Genomic DNA, 5721 nt, shown 5'->3' with positions numbered 1-5721 from the left:
CTTCCGGGTTCTCGTCCCGAAGCCCGCTGGGAATTGAAGTCCGGGCAGCCACGGACTACATCTCCCAGAAGGCAGCACGGTCAAACTTGGCGGTGGGGTGGGAAGCAAAATAGGCGGGCGGAGGAAAAAAACGACTCGAACTCCCGGGAGACAAAGCCGGGGAGGACTTGGCAGCGCAAGCGCAGGGCGCTTCCCCGCGGGGCGCGCTGGGAGATGGAGTCTAGCCAGGAGGGCTCCATTTTTGCCCGGGGCCCTTTGGAAGGAAATTGAGAACATAGCAACAGGGCGATGATGAGGGGTGGAGAGTTGGGGAAGAGCAAATTTATTGATTCATTTGAGCAGATCAACACAATAGTTAACAGCTTCTTGTACTTTTCCAAACTCCTTCTCATCCATCCCCTCCCTTCTTACCTCCTGATTCACATATGAGAAAATTAAGCCTTAGGAGGAAGGAAAGTCCCATGCATTAGGAGTTAGTCCACATCATAGGATAGCAGCTCCACAAGTTAGTCCACATCATAGGATAGCAGCTCCACATCGCTCGAGCCCAGGAGTTCCAGGCAGTGAGCTAGGGTTGCACCACCGCTTCCATGCAGTTCAGCCTGGGCGACAGAGTGAGACCCTGCTGTCTCTTAAAATTAAAAAAATAGGCCGGGCGCAGTGGCTCAAGCCTGTAATCCCAGCACTTTGGGAGGCCGAGGCGGGTGGATCACGAGGTCAAGAGATCGCGACCATCCTGGTCAACATGGTGAAACCCCGTCTCTACTAAAAATACAAAAATTAGCTGGGCATGGTGGCGCATGCCTGTAGTCCCAGCTACTAGGGAGGCTGAGGCAGGAGAATTGCTTGAACCCAGGGGGCGGAGGTTGCGGTGAGCCGAGATCGTGCCATTACACTCCAGCCTGGGTAACAAGAGCGAAACCCCGTCTCAAAAAAAAAAAAAAAAAAAAAAAAAAAAATTAAATAAATAAATAAATAAATAAATAAAGCAGCAGCTCCACAAGGGCAGAGATCTTTGTGTACCTTGTTCAAGCACCTAGAACAGCGTGAATATGTGTTCAGTAAATATTTATTGCATCGGAACTATATGCCAGACACCCTGCAGACAATCCTAGTAAGAATTACCATCCCGAATTTATAAGGCAAAAGGAGATTAAGCCTCTTGTCGCTGGCAACACAGCGAAGAAAATGATTTGAACTGAAATGTATCGGATTCCAGGCCTTCTACTCTTGACTAGATCTTTAGATCACCTCCCCTTAAGATGTATTTTCCAGACTGGGTGAAGTGGCTCATGCTTATGATCTCAGCCGGGAGAATGGCTTTAGTCCAGGAGTTCAAGACCAGCCTGGGCGACAAAGTAAGACCCTCATCTTTACAAAAAAAACAAAAACAAACAAACAAAACAGGCATTGTAGTGTATACCTGTAATCCCAACTACTGGGCAGGCTGAGGTGGGAGGATGGGTGAACCTCTGGAAGTGGAGACTGCAATGAACTGTGATTGTAGGACTGGGTGACAGAGCTTGTTTCAAAAGAAAAAAAAACCAAAACGGAGTATTGCTCTTGTTGCCCAGTCTGGAGTGCAATGGCAGATCTCAGCTCAGGCAACCTTCACCTGCCACCTTTAAGTGATTATCCTGCCTCAGCCTTCCAAGTAGCTGGGATTGTAGGCATATGCCATGACGCCTGGCTAACTTTTTTTTTGGTATATTTAGTAGAGATTGGGTTTCTCTATGTTGGTCAGGCTGGTCTGAAACTTCCGACCTCAGGTGATCCTCCCGCCCTGGCCTTCCAAAGTGTTGGGATTACAGGCGTGAGCCACTGCTCCCAGCCTCTTTTTCTTTTTGAGACAGAGTCTCATTCTGTCGCCCAGGCTGGAGTGCAGGGGCACAATCCTGGCTCATTCAACCTCTGCTTCCCAGGTTCAAGTGATTCTCTTGCCTCAGCCCCCTGAGTAGATGGGACTACAGGTATGTGCCACCACGCCCGGATAATTTTTGGATTTTTAGCAGAGATGGGATTTCGACATTGTTGTCCAGGCTGGTCTTGAACTCCTGACCTCAGGTGATCCCCCTGCCTCGGTCTCCCAAGAAGGCCCAGTTCAAATGGCCCTCTTCTTTGAATCCTTTCCCACCGTATTGTTCTCTGCATTAACCGAGCTCTCCATCTCACTAGATTCTCATGGTCTCAGGTGTTCTTTTTTTTTTTTTTTTTTTGAGACGGAGTTTCGCTCTTGTTACCCAGGCTGGAGTGCAATGGCGTGATCTCGGCTCACGGCAACCTCCGCCTCCTGGGTTCAGGCAATTCTCCTGCCGCAGCCTCCTGAGTAGCTGGGATTACAGGCACGCACAACCACGCCCAGCTAATTTTCTGTATTTTTAGTAGAGACGGGGTTTCACCTTGTTGACCAGGATGGTCTCGATCTCTCAACCTCGTGATCCACCCGCCTCGGCCTCCCAAAGTGCTGGGATTACAGGCTTGAGCCACCGCGCACGGCTGGTGTTCTTATGGTATTCTCGATTGCACTAGGAAGACAGTGGCTAAGTTCCCACCATCCAGCCTGGTGCTTGGCACACAGGAGGCCCTCATGAAACATGCAGTGAAGGGAAAAGATGGAAATGGGGTACCAAAGGGCCAGAAGGGACACAGGCGAGCTCTCTTTCTCTCTTCCTGAGAGTTGGCATTTGGGGAAACCCAGCCTCCTTGGGATGCAAGGGCCCTGGACCACTGGGTCGTGCAGGGGCGTGGCGCCTAAAAAGGCGGGTGGCTGAGCAGGCGCTGATTGGTCTGCCTGGTGGCGCGCGCCAGCGAAGGCCTCGTCTGAAGGCTCTAGACCGAGCTCACACTGTGCAAGACGACAGGGCCCTTCCCGAGGCGCGCGTGCGCACGGCCATTTGCATCCTGCCCTTTCAACCCCGTCGTCTCGTGCCCAGCACACCGTGTCTAGAACCGGTGGGGGCGTGGCCTGGCCTTGGGAACTCACTCTTGCTCTGCTCCTCACTCCTCACGCCTCGCGCTGGATCCTCGCACTGGGAAGATTCGCACCCAACCCCCCAAGTCCGGGCTGGGAACGCGGTGTTTCCGAGACCGGCTGGAACCCTCGCGCGCCCGCGCGCGGTCGGCTTCCCGGGCCCCGCCTGAGACGCTGTCTGATCGGGCATCCGAGAGTGGGCCCCGGAGAAACCAGAAGGGTCGGCAGCCTCACGCCATTTTGCACGCCCTGAGGCGGGTGCTGGTTGCCGAGGGGAATGGGGAATGGGGCAGGGGCGACCCCTGGAACTAGCTGGGCTTAGGGGAACCCGGGATCCCCACAGAAGCCTACCTCGGGCGGAGCTCAGGGGAACAGAACATGCTCTGGGTGTAAGGCCACGGTTCGAGGAGTTTGGGTTTGAAGCCGGGTATGGAGGCTGGAGTTTGGGCAACGGAAGACTGTATTGGGGATCTGGGCTCTCGAGTTCGATCTGGGATCTCGGGATTTGTGTCTAGGGGTGACTAGTTCTGGAATCTGAAGGGCTTGGGTTTTGTGATTGGGAATTTTCTCCTTGGAATCCAGAGATCCCAATTTGGAGATCTGGAAGTCTTAGTTCTGAGTTATGATATAGCATTTTGAGAGTCTGGAGCCTGATTTGGGGCAATTGAAGCCTTAGTATAGATTTAGGGCCTAAATCCCCAAGGCAGGGTCTAGAGTTGCAGTTCCGGTCTTTGAGAAGGACGTTTTAGGGCCTGGAGTCCCCACATTTGAGTATGGGAGCTCCAGTTTTAGGGTCTGGGTTCTCAGAGTAGTACTCACATTCGAGATCTCAGTTTTAGAGTAGGGGTCACAATTTGAGGGACAGTCTGGGGATTTAGAGGTCAATTTGGGGGAATGAGGTTTACTTTGTAGGGGCCTGGATTTCGTTTTTTCTTTTCTTTTTTTTTTTTTTTTTTTCTGAGACGGAGTTTCGCTGTTGTTACCGAGGCTGGAGTGCAATGGCGCGATCTCGGCTCACTGCAACCTCCGCCTCCTGAGTTCAGGCAATTCTCCTGCCTCAGCCTCCTGAGTAGCTGGGATTACAGGCACGTGCCACCACGCCCAGCTAATTTTTTATATTTTTAGTAGAGACGGGGTTTCACCATGTTGACCAGGATGGTCTCGATCTCTCGACCTCGTGATCCACTTGCCTTGGCCTCCCAAAGTGCTGGGATTACAGGCTTGAGCCACCGCGCCCGGCCGGGGCTTCGATTTCTTATTTTAGGATATGGGTTCGTAGTGGTATCGCTTGTGGTCTGTAATCTTAGTATTAGGGTCATATTTGGAGGTCAGAAGTTGACAGTTTGGGGGGTCTGGGGTATCTCAGTATTAGAATTTAGGGTTTGTAGGTTTGGAAGGGCTCCTTTTGTTTGTTTGTTTTTGAGACAAGGTCTCACTTTGTCACCCAGGCTGGAGTGCAGTGGTTGTGATTTTAGCTCACTGCAGCCTTGACCTCCTGGGCTCAAAACAGTCCTCCCACCTCAGCCTCCCAAGTAGCTGGGCCTACAAGCATATGCCACTAAGCCCAGGTAATTTTTTTGTTTTTTTGGTAGAAGTGGAGTTTTGCCCTATTGCCAGGCTGGTCTCAAACTCCTGAGATCAAGCGATCCTCCCACCTTGGCATCCCAAAGTGCTAGGATTACAGAGATGAGCTGCTGTGCCTGGCTTTGGGAGGTCTCCAAAGTGAGGATTTAGGCCCTCATTTTGGGACTCTAAAGTTTTTTTGTTTTTGTTTTTGTTTTTTGAAACGGAGTCTCCCTCTCTGTCACCCAGGCTGGAGTGCAGTGGCGTGATCATGGCTCACTATAGCCTCTGCCTCTCAGGTTTAAGCAATTCCCCTGTCTCAGCCTCCTGAGTAGCTGGGACTACAAACACGTGCCACCACATACAGGTAATTTTTGTATTTTCAGTAGAGACAGGGTTTCACCATGTTGGCCAGGCTGGTCTCGAACTCCTGTCCTTAGGTGATCCACCTGCCTTGGCCTCCCAAAGTGCTGGAATTACAGGCTTGAGCCACCGCACCTGGCCGGTTTTAGTCTTTTTTTTTTTTTTTTTTTTGAGACGGAGTTTCACTCTTGTTACCCAGACTGGAGTGCAATGGCGCGATCTCGGCTCACTGCCACCTCTGCCTCCTGGGTTCAGCCAATTCTCCTGCCTCAGCCTCCTGAGTAGCTGGGATTACAGGCATGCGCCACCATGCCCAGCTAATGTTTTGTATTTTTAGTAGAGACGGGGTTTCACCATGTTGACCAGGATGGTCTCGATCTCTCGACCTCGTGATCCACCTGCCTCGGCCTCCCAAAGTGCTGGGATTACAGGCTTGAGCCACCGCGCCCGGCCGGTTTTAGTCTTAAAATCACAGTCTGTAGGTCTCTAGCCACACTTTTGGTAGTCTCTGTTTCAGAGTGTGGCATCTCACTATTTATTAATGTCTAAGTTCTGAAGTCAAAGTTTAGGGGTTTGCTGGTTTTAGTTTTAGGTCTGGATCATGATTAAAGGCCCAGATTTACAATTCGGGATTCACAGTTTTGAGTTTAGAAGTTTAGGGGTTTGTTCTCTTTTCCTTTTATTTTTTGAAGCAGTCTCATTCTGTTGCCCAGGCTGGAGTGCAGTGGCTCGTTCCTAGCTCACTGCAACTTCCGCCGCCCGGGTTCAAGTGATTCTCCTGCCTCAGCCTCCCAGGCCTCAGCCTCCTGAGTAGCTGGGATTAC

This window comes from Saimiri boliviensis, chromosome 14 (assembly GCF_048565385.1).
Source record: "Saimiri boliviensis isolate mSaiBol1 chromosome 14, mSaiBol1.pri, whole genome shotgun sequence".
In the NCBI taxonomy this organism is placed as follows: Eukaryota; Metazoa; Chordata; class Mammalia; order Primates; family Cebidae; genus Saimiri; species Saimiri boliviensis.
The sequence above is the reverse complement of the archived record's forward strand: the minus strand, read 5'-3'. Positions refer to the sequence as shown.